This window comes from Schistocerca cancellata, chromosome 1, assembly GCF_023864275.1.
Source record: "Schistocerca cancellata isolate TAMUIC-IGC-003103 chromosome 1, iqSchCanc2.1, whole genome shotgun sequence".
Taxonomy (NCBI): Eukaryota; Metazoa; Arthropoda; class Insecta; order Orthoptera; family Acrididae; genus Schistocerca; species Schistocerca cancellata.
The window spans coordinates 1,041,195,503-1,041,217,235 of NC_064626.1; the positions used below are offsets into that span (position 1 = coordinate 1,041,195,503).

At 40.7% G+C, this 21,733-nt stretch overlaps 1 protein-coding gene and 1 pseudogene across 1 annotated transcript in view; one reads left to right on the top strand and one right to left on the bottom strand.

Moving 5' to 3' along the window:
• The window catches only part of LOC126124969 (insulin-like growth factor-binding protein complex acid labile subunit), a 165,832-nt gene that overhangs the window by 18,718 nt on the left and 125,381 nt on the right, over nucleotides 1-21,733 (top strand). The window lies entirely within an intron of this gene.
• Nucleotides 10,574-10,691, bottom strand: LOC126099947 (5S ribosomal RNA; annotated as a pseudogene).

Genomic DNA, 21,733 nt, shown 5'->3' on the forward strand with positions numbered 1-21,733 from the left:
TTAGAGCTAGCTGCCAATAATCATAACAACTAGCAGTTTTGTCTAAGCCATCTTTTATCCTCTCACAGTCATTCAACTTCGACACCTTTCCGTACACCACTGCACCATCAGCAAACAATTGCATATTGCTATCCACCATGTCTGCCAGGTCATTTATGTATATAAAAAATAATAACGTTCCTGCCACTCTTCCCTGAAGCACTCCTGACAATACCCTTGGACTGGCTTCTATGACCTAAGAAGTCTTCTAGTCGATCAGATATATCAGAAACTATTACAATTGCTCGTATCTTCTTTTTAACAGCTTGCAATGGGGCACCATTTCAAACGCTTTCTGGAACTCTAGAAATATGGAATCTGTCTGTTGTCCTTCATCTGTAGTTCCCAATATACCAGGTGAGAAAAGCGCAAGTTGATTTCCGCACGAACGATGCTTCCTAAAACCGTGCTGATTCGTAGACATATGCTTCTCGGTCCTAAGAAAGTTTATTATATTCCAAATCAGAATATTTTAAGGATTCTGCAGCAAACCAATGTTATGATTACTAGTCTGTAATTTTTTATCTCTTAGTTGTGTCAACGAGGAAATTTACTGACGACTTCTTTCGAACACTGTGATTTTAAACCATTAACTGAATCTTAATCATGAAAACCATCACGAAGTAATTTGTTTGAACTGCCGTGAAACGAATGGGTCAACTTACTTGCATAACGTACCGCACATCGCTCTACCTCAGGGAGCTGAGTGAGACTCGTATAGAATCCGCAAGGGGGATTTATGAGCGTGATCTGGTACTCCGGCCAGACTGAGTGAGTTTTCCCACACTCGTTTACGCAAATGTAAGACAACTCCTCAAATTCCGCTTCAGTGAATGCGGTACACAATCAAATAAAATGCAATAACACACAGAATAAAGTTTATATCATTCACAGATAGGTGTTAATGCGTCATTCCTCCCTTATGTTATCTTGGCGGTTGTGCAGTAAGGGGACATCTGAACACAAAGTTAATAATAAAAAAAAATTATCAAATTTTCCTATACTAGATGGAATTAAGGTTGGGGAAAAGAAAGAAGGTGTGAGATGAAAGAGTGCAGCGTACCTCATTAAATTAAGTATATGAAATATATAAATTTGAACTATACATGACTGTTCTTTTAAATTGGTTCACTGTATTCACATAATTAAGGCCCAAGTAATGAGGTTTTTTTTTTCGAAACTACTCCCTAATACCTTCTTAGTGGAGTAAAAGAATGAAAGGAAGGAAAAACATAGTGAGTAGAGAGTAAAAAAAAGCAAAGTTGGGAAATGAACATAAAACTGTTGGCACCATGTGATGTGCTCTCTAGCTGGTATGCTAGTTCACTTTTGGAGACCAGTTTTTGTAAGATGAATAGTGGAGAACTATCTAGGATGTTTAATCGAAGTAAATAACTCCATAACACCCAGTTCTTCAATGACCACATTATCACTAGAGCCAGTAACAAGTTGTGAATATCAATAAGTTTCACTCCAGGTAAACCGTATAAATCTCCTAAGAAAGTGTACCTCTTACAAAGAGGTTCCTCATTCGACCAATGATAGAATGTTGTTTGACAGTCTGCGACCCTACCAGTCTGAAGACTATAGCTGCACAGTTGCAACGACCTCTGCACTAGGAACCACCACCTGTCACCCCGTCTTTTCATTTTGTACCCTCCCCCTCACCCTCTATGTCAATTGCCTTTTGTATAAATAGTGGTCCAGGATAATTTATTACACTAGTAACCATACTGAGAAAATTTATTACCCAAGTAGGATAATTTATTACCCTGCTGCAACCATATTCTCATCTCCCTGCCCCATAGCTGAATTAATTGTGGCAGACCACTCACATTTCCCATAGACCTAACTGATGACCAAGCTACTATCTCCCTCTCACACAAGGACAAAAGGACATCAATATAATGGCGAAGAAGGCATCCAAGATGGCGTCTGGTCAAAATATGGCGAAACTATGACGTCACAATCCAAGATGGTGACAAAGGTGTCAGCTGGTCAAAAGATGTTCGCCTATATGACGCCAAATGCCCACCCGCTCTTGACAGTTCTAAAGGATTCCACCACTTTCCGGCTTTCCTCAAGAGGAAACACGTCTTGGAACACATCTGCACCTTACATTACGTGATGCAATATGGATAGCGAGTCTAGCAAGCTTGTGTGGTGTCCATTATTATTACAGACTGGTGGATGGCAGTTCAAGCTCACTGGTATGTGTGGGAGACGTTTTCAAACAAAGTACACTGGATCTGAGCCTCTCGTCTGCTTTTGCCTACATTTTTATTGATGTGGTCACTCCTCTTAGCTCGCTTTGTATGGTTACTATTTTGCAACTGCTACTGTTTCTAGCGATTTGTTTTCAATAGCATAATCGTACAGTATTGCATTTATTGGCCTCTTTATGTGCAGTAGGTTACATTTACTTACATTCAGTATCAACACTCAGTTGCTGTACTAATTATTGATCCTTTGCAGGTCTACTGCCGTCTTCTGCAGTTGCTATCTTCTTATAGACAAACATTCGCTACCATCCTCTTTTAGCTTCCAATGTTATCCTCCAGATCATTTATATTGGTGCAGATGATTTGCGAGTATGCCACAACCAATCAATCACATAATGCAACATTATCAGTAGTGACAATATGTTGTCCATGCATACTTTTTTTACTGCTGCAGAACGATTACGTTACAACTGCAGCGCCACGTGTGTTTTGTGCGCAAAATATTATGTCTTTTGATAAAAATTAATCCAAAAAATTTAATTTTGACACAGGATCGAATATTTTTGTTCATGATCAGAGCTCTGTAATCAAATTTGTCTATTACGATAACCAATCTATGTGTATTTTTTATACTCTCTGCCAAAAGATACCTACCTGTGGAGGAAATTTAGTGGTGTATATTTACTAAAATTAAATCTCCCCCACTCACACTTATATGCTAAAATGTAATGCCTCTGAACTCTTAATGCTTTTTAAATTAACATTTTACATCTTTATTCCTCGTGACCACATTCTATTTCTCACTGTAGTCATCCTGTTGACAAACACATTTTCCAAACTCCCAGCCAAACCTACTGTAATTGGTTATATTACAAGGAAATTTGTTTAAAGAAATGAATGCCACATTTCCATAGTGTAACTTTACATAGGAAAAGTGTACTAAATGAATCACAGCACCCTCAAAGATTGAGTGGTATATACTAAGAGTGAACTTTGTTTATAAAAGTCTGTCACACATACATGTGAGATGAATTTAGCATGCACTAGTCTATAATAATAACGAACAGCCCACAAGTGTGCTACACACCCCTCCATATTGTATCACGTAATAATAATAAATCATAAGACTCCAGTGTGAGGCAGGACTCATTTCCTCTTGAGGAGAGGGAGAAGGGGCGGAATCCTTCGAACTGTCAAGGATAAGTGATGTCATACACGCCGCCATATTTTGACCAGTTGCCATCTTGGTCGCCAACCTGGCTGCTATCTTGGAATGTGACATCATATTGCCATTATCTTTTGAACTGACACCATTCTTGATGCCCTATTGTTGCCATATTAATGACCCCTTAACCTTGGAGGAGGCGAGCCAGGATCTTAATCATCAGTTAATTCACACAGGTGTATGGCCAACATGGTTGGTCTATTATATAAGAACTCCACTTGGGCTACCATAATTAAGCCAGCTATCAGCCAGAAACACGAGGATTTGGCTGCAGCAGATAAGAAATTATTCTGCTTGGGTAAAACCTGATACAGATTTCAGGGTAATAAATTATCCTCGACCACTGTACATACATATGGTAATTGGGCTAGAGGGGAAGTGGGAGGGGAGAGCGTGAATGAGGCTCATAAAACAAGGGAGGGGGTGACAATGTGCAGTCCCTAGTGGTCAGGTTTTAAATCATTGCACCAGTGTGTCCATAGTCCCTCTACTCCTACCAAGTTGGATTAACGGAAGATATGGAGAAGCTTCAAAGAACTGTTTACTTTGTCATGGGTTTGTTCAGTGACATATTAATGCTTTGCAAATACCTCATCACGAGACCCTAGAAGAAAACCGTTGTGCACTGCAGTGCTGTGGAAACTTCCAAAATTTCTAAAAGTCGTGTACCTAAAACGATCCAGGTAACATCTTGCTTTCTCAAATATACACTGTCTGAAAGAAACTAAAGCCTCGACTGTCATTGTTACTTCATACATGTACTACTGTTTCTTCATACATGTACACAGCAGTGATTGGTGCGTAAATGGTTAGAGTTGCAGTTCTCTGTGACCAGTAGAACAGCTAACAGAAGGCGCTAGTGTTGATCATGTTTAGTTGTGTTACCAGGATTGGTAATGTATATAAAGGACATGAAAGCTATGAGGTATTGAGTGATCATTGTGAAAGAAATGGAGACGCCTCGTATTCATGTGAGACAGTGTTATCAGCACTTAACAGAGTTTCAAAAGGATCTCATTGTGGGCCAGTAAATCTAATCGAGAAGTATCCAGATTTTTGGGCTATCCGAATGTTAGAGTGGTCCAGTGTTGCCCTACGTGGGAATGCGAGAGTGGTCATACCCATTATCATGGTTCTGATCGGCAGCATCTGGACACTACAAAGGCGGATCGCTGTATTGTGCATCAGACACATCGTGACCGCTTTAAATCTACGCCAGCCATTCGATAACAAGTAATGGATTTTTTGCACCATTCTGTGACGTCCTACGCCATTGGTCAGAGACTAGCGGCTGCCGAACTGGAAAATTACCGTACCATGTGTAGTGTCCTGTTAATACCACATTACAAACGACTGTGTTTGGTGTGGTGTCGTGACCAGGAAGCATGAACTGCTGATAAATAGCATCTCATGGTGGTCAGTGTTGAATCCTGTCTCTGCACTACCCCCAGATGAAGATATTTGGCGTGTATGGGGCCGACCTGGGGTGAGGTCCCTTACTTCCAATGTTTTGGAGAGGCACAGCGCTGTTACTGCTGGCATCATGGTGTGGGGAGTCATAAGATATGACTTTAGGTCCCAACTGATGATGACTGAGGGCACAACTATACATCATTGACGTCCATTTTTCAACAGGACAACTCTCGTCCACATTTGCCGGGTGTCCCTGTGAAGTGCCTGCGTAATTTTGTAGGTATTTTGGTGGGCAACAAGATCACCAGATTTGTTCCCGATACAACACATGTGAAACCAGCTCAAACGTCAATTATGTTACAGTGTCAATATCCAAGATATCAAGAACCAGTTACAACAGTTGTGAGCCAGTTTGCCTGAGGAGAGGATACAATGGCTTTCTGACACCCTTCCCAACCAAATCGGGGGCATATATCCAGGACCCAGGGGATGCAATGTTATATTAATAAGTAGGCTCATACGGCAAAGTTCTTTGTAAATTTGACTTTTTACTGTAATCACTGAAATAACATCACGCGCTCTCTCAGTCCTAGTAGTTTCCTCCCCCCATAGAGCACATGCAAATTTTTTGGGGGTAGTGGGAGAGTGATGACATTTGCAGACTATGCACCTACCGCTGCATATGATCAGGCAGCCTGCAGAATAATAGATTAGGTATAGGAACCCAACTGCCTAGGCAGAGACTGCGTCTCACCTTAGACGAAAATGGAAACCTGAAGTCCACAAATCAGCGGTCTATTCAGGCTCTTTGTGCTGACTGTTCAGCAGGGATTATTTTTTAATTATTTCCTCTGAAAGTGTCTTATTTTTACTTTATGGTACGCCTTTTCTATTCTGAATGTTCTGCGTATATCACTTTATCAAATCCAGCAAAATTCAGTTACGTATCGTTGAGTTGAAAAAAGATATTTCAACCAGCTATGCCGACGAATACAAATCAACAGCTGCCTGTTCGCTTGCCTCTTCAACTGTACTTGCGAACCAGTTTTGATATCGTATATAGTAATATCTAGATTATAACTCTTATCGATTAACTTAAATTATTATAATAATTATTATTGCAGCAACAACTGATCATAAAAAATATGAGGAAGGAAGACTCGCAGATAATGTCCCATTAACGATGAGGTCATTAGAAAAAGATATATTATAAAAACAACAACCAGCTATTAACCTGGAAGCTTGTTTGTTGTGTTTAGAACATTTCTTTGAATACAGTTGTGCAACGCTCAAATCAACGAGAATGATGGACATACCACAACTCATAATTTCATCTACTGACAAAATAGGTTTCACTAGAAAAGGAACTGAAGCATAAACCCTCTCTGGGTAGGATAAAATATCACAAAACTAGGTTACCACGAGTCAACTGTCAATTGTAACCGTGTTTTCTCCGAATGATGGTGATATTAATGATAATCTTGGCCATCAGATTTCGATTGTTTTCACCACACATGACGTCGAGTCGTTCATATTGCCGTAATTGTTAAATTACCTAACTAGTGAGAAGGCAAATTCTTAAATGGCTGCAATGTCCTCAGTGGTTCACCGCATGGCTGTTGCTACATATAATAAAAAATAAGAAAACAGAAAATTAAAAATAAAGCTCTATTTCCATCCTCTCACTTGCAGGATGATCATAAACTCGCTTCTCGCGGGTGACAGCCGACAGAAATGAAAGCCTCTGCTACCGGTATATCACACCACTGTGTAAGAATTTCTTCATACCGTTTCTCATAAATCAACCATTGCTGCGACCGAAAAAATTTATGTTTCTTGTAGTTAACTTCGGTTTAACATTCAAATTTGTCGTATTTATTAAGTGAAAGAATAATGATTATTTCAGTCCAAATCGAACAGTGAACACCACACATGTGAAAACAACTACGCCGTACAGCAACTCTCACTCTACGGAAAGAGTAGGCCTGTTCAGCGTTAGCAAAACAAATTTACGTGTTACTTAAGATTACAGTGATTAATAAATTGATATGAACAATACCAGAGCAGAGCTTCGTCTTGAGCAAGGCCGTTTCAATAAAATAGAATTTACTGTGCCACAAATGGTTGCTTGAAACAGGCAGATGAACGAACTGAATGAAGTCGCTGTTGATGTACGGTACTGGTTATTTGCTATTGATTGTATCCACATACTTCTGATGTCTTCACACCAACATTTTCGTCGCGAGGACAGCTGCACAAAAACCCTCCTTGTGACCTATGTCAGATAATTTACTTAAGGAAAAAAAGAACCGTTCAGAAGGCAGTACTGAAATTAATTTTCTTTTCTTTGTGGGTAGCACCGTTACTCGTACAACCCAATGAGAAATTTCAGAAATCGACCTCGGTGAAGACCAGTTTGGATTCCAGAGAAGTGTAGGAACACGAGAGGCAATACTGACCCTATAACTTGTCTTAGAGGATAGGTTAATGAAAGGCAAACCTACATTTATAGCATTGGTAGGCTTAGAGAAATCTTTTGACAATACTGACTGGAACACTCTCTTCGAAATACTGAGCATAGCCGGGGTAAAATAAGGGAACGAAAGGCAGTTATAAGAATCGAAGGGCTTGAAACGAAGGCAGTGGCTGGGAAGGGAGTGAGACAGGGTTGTAACCTGCCCACTACGTTATTCAATCAGTACGTTAAGCAAGCAATAAAGGAACCAAAAGAAAAATTTGGAGTAGGAATGAAGTCCAGGCAAAAGAAATAAGAGCTCTGAGGTTTGCAAATACCATTGTAATTATGTCAGAAATAGCAAAGGACTTGGAAGAGCAGTTGAATGGAATGTACAGTATCTTGAAAGAAGGATGTTACGTGAACATCAACAAAAGGAAAAGGAGGATAATGGAATGTAGTCGGATTAAATCAGGTGATACTGACCCAATTAGATTTGGAAACGAGACACAAAGTAATAGATGAGTTTTGATATTTGGGGGGAAATTTAACTAATGATGGCCGAAGTAGAGAGGATATAAAAAGTAGACTGGCAATAGCAAGAAAAGCGTTTCCGAACAAGAGAAATCTGTTAACGTTGAGTACAGATTTAAGTGCCAGGCAGTCTTTTCTGAAAATATTTCTATGGAGTGTAGTCATGTATGCAAGTGAAACATGGAAGATAAGCAGTTTAGACAAGAGGAGAACAGAAGCTTTTGAAATGATGTGCTGTAGAAGAATACTGAAAATTAAATGGGTAGATCACGTAAATAATCAGCAGCTACTGAACAGAATTGGGGAGCGAAGAAATTTGTGGCAGAAGAAGGGATCGGTTAGTAGGACACATTCTGAGACATCAAGGGATCACCAATTTAGTATTGGAGGGACGTTTACGTGTGTGTATGGGTGTGAGGGGGGGGGGGGGGGGAATCGTAGAGTGAGGCCAAGAGATGAATACATTACGCAGATTCAGAAGGATGTAGGTTACAGTAGTTATTCGGTGATGAAGAGGTTTGCACAGGATGGAGTAGCATGGGGAGCCGCATCAAACCAGTCTTCGGACTGAGGATCACTATTTCATCCCTCAAAGCTACCCATTCTTCTTCTACTGTATTTCTTTCCCCCATTCCTGTCAATTGTTCCCTTATGCTTTCCCTGAAACTCTGTACAACCTCTGGTTCTTTCAGTTTATCCAGGTCCCATCTCCATAAATTCCCACCTTTTTGCAGTTTCTTCAGTTTTAATCTACAGTTCGTAACCAATAGATTGTGGTCAGAGTCCACATCTGCCCCTGGAAATGTCTTACAATTTAAAACCTGGTTCCTAAATCTCTGTCTTACCATTATATAATCTATCTGATACCTTTTAGTATCTTCAGGGTTCTTCCATGTATACAACCTTCTTTCATGATTCTTGAACCAAGTGTTAGCTATGAGTAAGTTATGCTCTGCGCAAAATTCTACCAGGCGGCTTCCTCTTTCATTTCTTAGCCCCAATCCGTATTCATCTACTATGTTTTCTTCTCTCCATTTTCCTACTCTCGAAGCCGGCCGCGGTGGTCTCGCGGTTAAGGCGCTCAGTCCGGAACCGCGCGACTGCTACGGTCGCAGGTTCGAATCCTGCCTCGGGCATGGATGTGTGTGATGTCCTTAAGTAGTTCTAAGTTATAGGGGACTGATGACAACAGATGTTAAGTCCCATAGTGCTCAGAGCCATTTGAACCTACACTCGAATTCCAGTCACCCATGACTATTAAATTTTCGTCTCCCTTCAGTACCTGAATAATTTCTTTTATCTCATCATACATTTCATCAATTTCTTTGTCATCTGCAGAGCTAGTTGGCATATAAACTTGTACTACTGTAGTAGGCGTGGGCTTCGTGTATATCTTGGCCACAATAATGCTTTCACTATGCTGTTTGTAGTAGCTTACCCGCACTCCTATTTTTTATTCATTATTAAACCTAATACTGCATTACCCCTAATTGATTTTGTATTTATAACCCTGTATTCACCTGACCAAAAGTCTTGTTCCTCCTGCCACCGAACTTCACTAATTCCCACTATATCTAACTTTAACCTATCCAATTCCCTTTTTAAATTTTCTAACATACCTGTCCAATTAAGGGATCTGACATTCCACGCTCCGATCCGTAGAACGCCAGTTTTCTTTCTCCTGATAACGACATCCTCTTGAGTAGTGCCCGCCCGGAGATCCGAATGGGGGACTATTTTACCTCCGGAATATTTTCCCCTAGAGGACGCCATCATCATTTAATCAAACAGTAAAGCTGCATGCCCTCGGACAAAATTACGGCTGTAGTTTCCCCTTGCTTTCAGCCGTTCGCAGTACTTGAACAGCGCCGGCCGAAGTGGCCGTGCGGTTAAAGGCGCTGCAGTCTGGAACCGCAAGACCGCTACGTCGCAGGTTCGAATCCTGACTCGGGCATGGATGTTTGTGATGTCCTTAGGTTAGTTAGGTTTAACTAGTTCTGAGTTCTAGGGGACTAATGACCTCAGCAGTTGAGTCCCATAGTGCTCAGAGCCATTTGAACCATTTGAACCAGAACAGCAAGGCCATTTTGGTTAGTGTTACAAGGCCAGATCAGTCAATCATCCAGACTGTTGCCCGTGCAACTACTGAAAAGGCTGCTGCCGCTCTTTGTCTGGCCTCTCAACAGATACCCCTCCGCTGTGGTTGCACCTACGGTACGGCTATCTGTATCGTTGAGGCACCCAAGCCTCCCAACCAACGGCAAGGTCCATAGCAGTGATAAATGGTAACGGAGAAAGGGAACTGCCTTGTTGAATCCCTATAGTTGTTTACAACCAATTTGAATTACCATTTTCCATCTGCAAGCAACTGCAGCCAGTTTTGTAAAGCATTTTAACTTTCTGGATTAGCCTTGTGGGTACATTTTTGTTTCTTACGCTTTCCCATAAGGGCTAAAAACTAAAACTAAAAACTAAACTCCGTCCGAACAGGCCATGGAGACCAAACGGTGCCGATCGGCCGCCCTGTCATCCTCGGTCCACAGGCATCACTGGATGCGGATAAGGAGGGGCATGTGGTCAGTACACCGCTCTCCCGGCCGTATGTCAGTTTCCGAGGCCGGAGCCGCTACTTCTCAATCGAGATAGCTCCTCAGTTTACCTCGCAAGGGCTGAGTGAACCTCGCTTGCCAACAGCGCTAGGCAGACCAGATGGTCACCCATCCAAGTGCTAGCCCAGCCCGACAGCGGATAACTTCCGTGATCAGACGGGAACCGGTGTTACCACTGCGGCAAGGCCGTTGGCCCCCTTAGGGGCTAGAAACAATAAATGCCCAATATGTAAATAAAAATAGATTCAAAGCGAGAAGAAGAACATGATGTTATTTCTGAAGGTACAAATCACACAAATTTATACAGAATCACTCATGCACTGCCACATACGATCTGAGTAATTTGTAAGCATGATAGTAAGCAATCAAAAGTGCTTGATGGGAATGAAACTGATACGAGGGAATGTGATATGAAGCTAAGCTGGTTCTGTATACATGTTGCAAATTATTTCATTATTCCTGACGTCACGAGAGGCAGAAATGAGACACATCAGAGTACTCGAATTTCAGGAATTAAGCCGAACAATGTGTGGAAAAGATCCTTAAAACCCATACTTACTGTAAATTAGAAGTTGTTTACATAATGACATAAAAATGTATTTTGTAGGTGAATATTTTGATAGTTCATACAGTTAAGAGTTTTTAAAGCAATTTTGGAAACTTTTCTGTGACATGAACAATGTTTCTCGTACAGGTAACCGGAAACATAGAAGGTACGAGTCGCTGATCCATTCCATGTACAGTTCTGCAGGAAGTGTTACGCCTCCACTGTATCCTACTTGATTTACCTTGCTCGTCCACTTTATAATAAAGATTCAAATTTTAACAGTGTAATAACGTCCAACCTACCGTAAAACTAGCTAGGATAGGAGTCAACAAGTTATTGACTTCAGACTCGGCTCTTCACGTATCAGCTGCCGTATATGAATTATTATGTAAATTGAAGGTGGAGGGGGAGAAAGGAAGGAAAAGAGAAGGAACTATTGATCTCAGCTGCATGGGAACTGTATGCAGAATGAGCCGCGATTCGAACCGGGGGTCGTCTGCTTACTAGCAACTTGAGTTAACCACTGCGGCATCCGCACATAGTATTTAGCTGACTTGCGCGTAATATCTCGGCACGTCTCTCGGCCAATCCACCTTTCCATCTAGCGCCTCTTATCCGTTGTCTCCGTCCACGTTCTGCATCATCGCTTCTTTCAGATTAATGCAGGAGGTTTAACGTAATTGTGCATCCGCACTGAAGGTGGTAGATTCATTGCCCATCAAGGAGAATCATTTATATCAATGCGTTGTGCCTCTTCTTTCGGAGGTGTCCGATGGAACAAACACCACTCATTCATAAAGACAATGAATTACCCTATCTTGAGAAACAAGTAAAGACATAGACGTGCCTGAACGGATTTCCAGAACGCCGTGGCAAGGTTGCTGTAAACTACAGTGTTATTTGGTTTTCGAACTTAACCAAAATATACGGTCCCAGTCATTCGTCTGTGGTAACTCTAAGTTGTGTTTGTGATATAAGAAGTGAACTACCCCCATGTGCAGTGAACAGAAAAGTCTTGAAATATTAAGTTGCACATTAAGCATTATCTTTAAATCGCAGAATGTAAATGGAAACGAACTCTAACCTACAATATTTAACAAAATAGTCACGCAAACACACACTTATATAATTTATGTTCAACTGAAACTGGATTTTTCATAGCTACCATTTGAATACTAAGCAGTAAGTAATGATTCATCAAGAAACTCGTCAAGAATTAAATAAGTGTTTGTTTTCTGCTTATAGCACCCAACAGTGAGCCCAGAGGTGGTGGCCCCCTCCAACATCATTGATTCTGAGCGTGAAAGAAATCCACAGTGCTTACTAATTAGATATACAAAAGTAATCTTTAATTGTGAAAAGTGTAAATAACTTACAGAAATGTTTGATACAGCATTGAATGCAGCTTTTATTCCCGCCTAACAGTTTTAGTTCCCGACGTCCCCGCTAGGTGGCATGCGAGAATGATTTATTCCAATAGTCATCGTGGGGTTGTATAAAGGTGCAGAATGTGCGAGGTGGTGTTCATGGTTTCATGAATCCAAGTCTGCTACTATATTTCAGAGACAATTCAAGACTAAATATAGCAAGCCACCATATAAGAGACAAACTGTTATTGATTGGTACAATAGTTTCACAGAAACTGGCTGTGTATCACACAGGAAGTTGGGTCAGAATCGACCAGGAGTTCCTTCCGCAGCAACTGATCTACATTCATAGTCCGGGTAAATCAGCGAGACGCGCAACTTGGGAATTGCAAATGCCTGTCACTCAAATTCTATAAACTGGAACTGTTGCAAGCATTGAAAGAAAGTGAGAAAGAAAAGCGAACTTATTTTTGAGTAGGCGTGTTTAACAAAATGCAGACTGAAGACGATTTTCTTAACAAAATTATGTTCATTGTTGAAGCCACCTTCCACACCTGCACTAATGTCAATCGGTATAATGTCCGGATTTGAGGTGAGCAGAAACCACGTCACGTAATCGACCATGTACGGGACTCGCCTAAGGTTAATGTTTTTTGTGCTGTAAGCTGTAACAAGGTTTATGGTCCTTTTTTGCCGAGTCAGCTGTAACTGGCATATCGTGTCTGGATGTGTTTGACCATTGTCTAACGCCTCAGTTACAACAGGATAAGGGCACCGAATTTACTTTCGAGAAAAATGTCACGCCACCACATTATAATTGTGAACCTGTCGCGTTTCTCCTTAGGAACGTGGTGGAACAACATGCTGGTCACCAAAATTCCCTTATTTAATCCAAATGGACATCTGCGTACGGGGTTTTGGGTGGTGTTACATTAAAGACAGTGTGTTTGTTCCTCTGCATCCGGGAAACGTCGACGAGCTGCGAAAACGGATAACACAAGCAGTTGTCACCATACATCAGGACTTGTTTCATAGAATTTGACAAGAAATTGATTATAGATGGAACATTCGTCGTGTTACAAAAGGTAGCCATATTTAACATATGTAAACAAGATTTGAAAGTATTCTGCATCCAGTGCTGTATCAAACATTTCTGTAAGTTACTTATCTTTTTCATAATTAAAGGTTACTTTCGTCTAACTAATATATAAACACCCTCTGTTGCATCATCAAAAATTAACACGTAAATTATCAATACAATTTTCATATAATATCTCAGTAAGGCGCACAGTTTCCTCTGTAACCCATTTAGTGACCACACATCGCCGGATTTGTAGCCTTGACCTATCTTTCAGCTCCTGAAATCTAATCTCCAACAAAAAGAAAATAATGATTTGTGAGGTTGTGCACTTGCAACCTTAATTTAGTGAATAACCTCTGATATATCAGTGTCTTCAAGGGTAATAGTTGGAATCAACATGTTGAAGGCACATGACCACGTAGCAGCAGGGCACCGTATCATACACAAAAAAATGACGGGGGTTTATGCATAAATAATTCAGAGAGCAGCTCATTTATATCTGCCTGCATTATTATCAAGACGATGGAATTAATTTACGAACCCAAATTTGTCCTCAAAGCAAGACAAACAATTTCACATTGAGCAACCGGATGCTAAGTTCTCAGTATACAACTTTTAATAAGGTAGCATCTCTTTTAAAATTCAGGATGGAGTAATAACTTCGAATTTACAGCACGACGAATTGAAAGGACAGTATACGTCACCGTCGTCAGCTTCCATTTAATCGAAATTGAGCAACCTGTGGATCTGTATTTCGCCACGTGGATGAATACTGCCGCACGCCTGATCGCAAAGCAATAGCGAATACACTGTGCAGTAATTTGGCAAAACAATTCCAAGATTACCTATCGAATTCCCCTAAGCTTCATAACGGCAGCCAATTGAAATAGTTTCACCAGTTTCTTCATTCATGTAGCACTTCCAAAGCAGGCCAGATCGACACCAGACAAAACCAGTCTTCCGTCCAGTTCAGAATTCTCTCAAACCAGCACAGGACACCGAACAGCACTAGAACGAGCACAGAGCGGAATAGAATGGCGGAAGCCCTTGCAAACAAGGCGACTTCGTGGTTCCTAAACCGCCAAGACTTTCCACTGTCCAAAAGACTAACTGGCCTTCCCAAGACGCGAAAGTATCTCAGCGGACATGCAAGTAGGTTGCTCGAAGAGCTTATTTACATTAGTCGAAGCTGAGTACAGTAGAGGCAAACAAAGTATTGCAGAGATCTCCAGAATGAGATTTCCACTCTGCAGCGGAGTGTGCGCTGATATGAAACTTCCTGACAGATTAAAACTGTGTGCCGGACCGAGACTCGAGCTCGGGATCTTTGCCTTTCACGGGCAAGTGCTCTACCATGTGAGCTACCCAAGCACGACTCACGCCCCGTCCTCACAGCTTCACTTCCACCAGTACCTCGTTTCCCACCTTCCAAACTTCACAGAATCTCTCCTGTGAACCTTACAGAGGTTGTACTGCTGGAAGAAAGGATATTGCAGAGATGACGGCAGCGGTCTACTAAAATCAAAGGTAAAGATGAAATTGCGAATGAACAGGCAACTTTCAAAGCCATGAGGTAGAAAAATCGAGCACAAAAGAAAAGTAAGAGTTTAACATAGCTCATAGTCACATGAAAAAGTCGTGGAGAAAGTATCGGCCGTGTCAAAGGCATCACATAGTCATGTGTCTTCGATGACTTAGGGAAACAACCGAAAATGGCAAACCTGGTTTGCTAGAAAAATCTAGCTGCACGGGTAATGTTGTTCCGGAAACAGCTAGATTACTCTATTCCTGTTACCTGCAGAACGAATTTCCAATAGTTGGGGCAGGGGGGGATGCTTATCTTTTGTCGGAAGACCCGTCCCAAATAGCAGATTTTCGCTATCGTTCGTAATTTACTAGAAGACAGCAAATTTTTGGTTCCTTTACTGGAATTGATACGATGTTCAAACGTCATTATAAATGCTGAGATTTGCGTGGATTTAAATGAGCTAGTTGCGTCATTGGCATTCCGCCTATCTTATCTACAGTTTTCTCTCATTCTTCATTTCGCAGAAATAAATCTTCAGAAGAGCTTGATACTAGTGCATGGTGCATGGAGCCTGACATCCTCTCAGATGACAGCAATCGGTTGGATGTGTGTTACGTGTGACTGTTATGAAGTTGACTTAATTGTAGTTAAGGTCATTTGCTTTCTGTTGTGAAACAGACACTGTAGCCCTAAAAACGACAAAATATTGCCGAACTGATACTACGTGAGTCACATTTATGTAAAAGAACATTTCAAAAAAGTAGACTGCTTAATTCCTTTCATACCACCGCTTGCCTTAATTCGAGAAGTTCACGCTGAAATTGCTTATGTTCTGTGCTATCAACAGAAAAACGTTTCATTGTTGCATAGTTTTCGTAGAATACATCTGTACTGAATGCTGCCAGAGAGGGAAACACTCTCGTAAGAGGTTTCCCGTGAAATGTTCTTCTTACCTGTCTCGTGAGATGATGCAGTGCTATGATACTAAACTTAGAAACTAAGGTTTCAAGTCGCCTGCGGCAAAACAGGTTTAGATTTCCCATGATTCCACTAAAGCAGCTAACGTTATACCTGGATCGGATTAACATAGAGACTGAATTTGAGCATGCAAGAAGGGGATGGGAGGTAAATGTTGTCGGTTCGCCGTAACGCGAATCGATGATACGGCTCGGGTAGCAGCAGCTGTGTGGTTCCTACTGAGTACGTTCCCTAGTAACGTGCAGTATTGAGTTCCCTCTGCAGGATCATAATAGTCTCATCATTTTCCTAATCTATTTCACGGTTAACGTCACACTTCCGCGAAAACAGTACCACACTGAGAAACAAAGTGTATAAGAACAAAGCAGAACATTCATGTTACAAATCGTTAAATTTCGTCCGCATCTGACCGGTTCCCGGCAGCTGAGGTAGCAGAACGATATGACAGCTGTGCACAGGGCAGAAGGTGTGACCAAAGTCTTGCTCTGACTGGTTGTTGGTGTAGTAGCTGTCCTATAAGCAACTACCTGTCAGTTACTTTGTTATTGTTTTTAAACAAGGCACACGAACTATTCCTTTCCCCAACCATGCTCGTTGCGAACAAGCACTTCATCTGAACCGATCCCTCTCTCTCTAGAACGTTAAACCCCAACCTTCCTTTCATTTAGAATTCTTTCTCTTACTTTAAACATAGCGTTTAATGTGTTGAATAACTGCGAGAAATTAAAACTGTGTACCGGAATATGATCTACAACACTGCACAAAATGTTAGTATAAACCTTAAAAATGGACAACAGTGTTCAAATTACTTGTATTAAACAAAGAATTTTTCTAGACCATATTTTAACTTATTTTGCAGAAAATTTTTCCTTTGCTATGTTGATATATTGTCTGAATTGGCTTTAAATGGAATTTGGAGAAATTACACAGCAGTATAGCAATAAGGACCACAGACTATAATTTTCCCAATAATCAAAATCGTATATGTACTAGAAGGCAGTGAACAGGTGGTATTTATGGTTCAGATGGATCTGAGCACTATGGGACTTAACATCTGAGGTCATCAGTCCCCTAGACTTAGGGGACCGTAGCAGAAACGCGGTTCCGGACTGAAGCGCCTAGAACTGCTCGGCCACAACGGCCGGCTGGTTGTATTTATGTCAGTGATGTGAGTAATTTGTTCAAATTTGTTGTAAATGAAAGTGATCTGTCCACATTATCAACCAGTTGCATACAAGGAATTTTATTTCGTTAGCGGGTTTCAGGCATTTAGTGCCCTTCTTCAGAAGGCTTTACAGAAAAATACACCACAAATAAGTAGAAGTTAGATAGGATTAATAAAATTAAGAAAGAAAAGTTTAAAAATTTTTAAAAGTTTAAGATAAAATATGGTACATAGTTATAACTATCACATTATTTGCGAATTCCAACAACAAGATGCATGCGGCATACAGTTGTGATCCTAAAAATATACAAAGGCGATAAGTAATACACTAATGAATACATTAATATAAAAAATAGCTCGTAAATACTTACAAAAATTGAATAAATAAGCCAAATGCCAAGGACAAACATCGTACCAGAACTGCAACTAGTCATCTAATGATACGCATACCTTAAGGCTGGTCTCAGGGTGGTGGTAAGTGTAGGATAAAATAATAAAAACCTTACACAGCTACAGTTGTCATAAGGCATAAACTAAAACTTAAGTGCGAATAAGCAGCCTAGTAAGTAATATATAAAAACCTAATGATAAATAATACAAGTTAATACCAACGACGAGTGGCGCCATGGACAGAAAATTTGGGAACTAATCTCCAAACAGCTGCAGTGAGGTCAGTAGCATGCTCGGAGGGAGCCTATCAGCAAAAACGAAGTGCGAAGAGCATCAACGGTTGGAAGTAGTGACTGGCGTAGGTGGAGAAACAGTTCTCTACCACTGACTAATATTAAGTGCTGGAAATTGAATACAGAGGAAAACAAGCCTGGGCACAATTGTATCATAGCGAAACAACTAGTATTGGAACATCCGCAGGTCGCAAGTATGTATTTCACTGTTTTCTGGAAATCGTCTTAAATAGCTAATTACATCATTTTATATTCAAACATGCTTTCTTCCTTCTTGAATTTCAGTATTCTTTTATAAGAACGGAAATGAAATTCAAATAATTTGAAACCCAGCTAAAACGCTCCATTCGAGTCTTGTGATGCCTGTGACGTCACTGGCTAGCGTGTTGCTCCTATTGTCGAAAGTAAAGTTCTATGTACTGACTTGGCAGAAAATCCTAAGAAATTTTGGTCTTATGTCAAAGCGGTAGGTGGATCAAAACAAAATGTCCAGACACTCTGTGACCAAAATGGTACTGAAACAGAGGATGACAGAATAAAAGCCGAAATACTAAATGTCTTTTTCCAAAGTTGTTTCACAGAGGAAGATTGCACTGTAGTTCCTTCTCTAGATTGTCGCACAGATGACAAAATGGTAGATATCGAAATAGACGACAGAGGGATAGAGAAACAATTAAAATCGCTCAAAAGAGGAAAGGCCGCTGGACCTGATGGGATACCAGTTCAATTTTACACAGAGTACGCGAAGGAACTTGCCCCCCTTCTTGCAGCGGTGTACCGTAGGTCTCTAGAAGAGCGTAGCGTTCCAAAGGATTGGAAAAGGGCACAGGTCATCCCCGTTTTCAAGAAGGGACGTCGAACAGATGTGCAGAACTATAGACCTATATCTCTAACGTCGATCAGTTGCAGAATTTTGGAACACGTATTGTGTTCGAGTATAATGACTTTTCTGGAGACTAGAAATCTACTCTGTAGGAATCAGCATGGGTTTCGAAAAAGACGGTCATGTGAAACCCAGCTCGCGCTATTCGTCCACGAGACTCAGAGGGCCATAGACACGGGTTCACAGGTAGATGCCGTGTTTCTTGACTTCCGCAAGGCGTTCGATACAGTTCCCCACATACGTTTAATGAACAAAGTAAGAGCATATGGACTATCAGACCAATTGTGTGATTGGATTGAGGAGTTCCTAGATAACAGGACGCAGCATGTTATTCTCAATGGAGAGAAGTCTTCCGAAGTAAGAGTGATTTCAGGTGTGCCGCAGGGGAGTGTCATAGGACCGTTGCTATTCACAATATACATAAATGACCTGGTGGATGACATCGGAAGTTCACTGAGGCTTTTTGCAGATGATGCTGTGGTGTACCGAGAGGTTGTAGCAATGGAAAATTGTACTGAAATGCAGGAGGATCTGCAGCGAATTGACGCATGGTGCAGGGAATGGCAATTGAATCTCAATGTAGACAAGTGTAATGTGCTGCGAATATACAGAAAGATAGATCCTTTATCATTTAGCTACAAAATAGCAGGTCAGCAATTGGAAGCAGTTAATACCATAAATTATCTGGGAGTACGCATTAGGAGTGATTTAAAATGGAATGATCATATAATGTTGATCGTCGGTAAAGCAGATGCCAGACTGAGATTCATTGGAAGAATCCTAAGGAAATGCAATCCGAAAACAAAGGAAGTAGGTTACAGTACGCTTGTTCGCCCACTGCTTGAATACTGCTCAGCAGTGTGGGATCCGTACCAGATAGGGTTGATAGAAGAGATAGAGAAGGTCCAACGGAGAGCAGCGCGCTTCGTTACAGGATCATTTAGTAATTGCGAAAGCGTTACGGAGATAATAGATAAACTCCAGTGGAAGACTCTGCAGGAGAGACGCTCAGTAGCTCGGTACGGGCTTTTATTGAAGTTTCGAGAACATACCTTCACCGAAGAGTCAAGCAGTATATTGCTCCCTCCTACGTATATCTCGCGAAGAGACCATGAGGATAAAATCAGAGAGATTAGAGCCCACACAGAGGCATACCGACAATCCTTCTTTCCACGAACAATACGAGACTGGAATAGAAGTGAGAACCGATAGAGGTACTGAAGGTACCCTCCGCCACACACCGTCAGGTGGCTTGCGGAGTATGGATGTAGATGTAGATGTAGAAGCTAATTCACCGTGATGTCCCGTTTTGGAATTTACGTTTCGGAAAATGGATTATAAATGCTGTGTAGTACAACACTCTTCAAATACATCCATAAAACTCTCGAAAAATTGTTTTTGAGTGTTTCAGAGAATGAGAAGGAGCGTAAAAATTGGTTGCACTGCACCGGTAAAACGCCACCACGTCGATGCCCAATTTGCCTTGTTTAAATTAAAAATGTCTTGCACTCTGAAGTTACCATTAATTTACCTCCGACATACGCCTTCCCACTGTTACAAAGAAGGATAGCGTTAGTCGACGAAATTAAACCCTTAGTAAAAATTACCGTTTCTTGCACATCATTTTTAGCTCAGTTGGTAGAGCGGTGGACTGTCGAATATTAAAAGGTGATAACCATTTGCTGATTCGAATCTGTCTGCAATAATATTTTAGTTTATTCATAAAACAAATCCACATTCCTTCCAAATCACTATTACAATACTTAAGCACACCGATTAGACACAGAGTGTTACTGTATTTTCCTTTGGGTTTACATGCGCTTACATTTGCAATAGTTGTAGGCACACGTCACGTTCAGAAAGACATTTCTATTTAATGTGACCAGGCACTTTTACTTAATTAGAAACAATGTTTTCTTTACGTTCGCCTACTGTCCAACTAGGATACTTATTGTTTAAGCTTTCGAAGTTTCATCGTCTTACAAAAGATGAAGTTAAGTCTGTTTCAGACACTGACGTTTGTTTACACTCACAAATGGCACAGACCTCACGTTTATGCTACTTGCATGTTGTACACGCTTTATATCTCTCCGAAAACAAAACCTCATCGTCCTACAACTTGTTGTACTGGGGGAGTATGGCGATATCTTCACTACTAGCAATGCTTTCCAAAAAAAGGTAATTATTTGTAAGCAAAGTAGATGCATTTACCCTCAGTTGTCCAATTCTCAGACTAAGATTAACGTGAAGCTATATACAGCTAATATATTCCATCATCGAAACAACTGCTACAATGAGTTCTTGCTAACGCTGTTTTCATTTTTTAAAAATTTATGATTCTTCTAGGATTCAAATCTGTGCTTTTTTGGTATCTGTAGTCACACGAGCTATTCGTTGCGCCACGGAGTACGTGCTTCTGGCAGTATATCTCCTGTGTATCTCGTATAGCTGAAATCAGCACTAAACTTTAGCGAGAATAACTTCATTCTTCTTTGGGTCGTACCTGTATAAGATACGGACCCATTTACAAAAATTCCACAATTCCATCGTTTTGAGCGGGTTTAATGATGTTGCAGGCAGCAGGGAAAAGAATGACCGTTCTTGCACATATTGCCGCTCTAAATGAGTAGTGGATAAACGCATCGGCTTTCGTAAGATTTCCACTATCAGCGTTCACAAAATTCCTTTCTATTGTTACTTAAAAGTTGTAAAAGCATTTTCCATCACTAAATAGCTAAACTATATGCAGGAAAATCACGGAAAATCCCAGTGACTTCGACTAACACTCCCGTCACACATGTATAGCTTCGTCTTACTCCCAGTCTGTGACGTCGCCAGAGCTTCAGCGAAAAACAAAACGTTTTCGATCACTTGACCAAATCTTGATACTAAATATTTTTAAACTTTAATTACATAAAAATACGAGATATTTTGTGACAATAATTACCGTGAATGCGATTTGAAGGTTATAGTCACTCCGAATAACAATCCGAACCAAAATTTT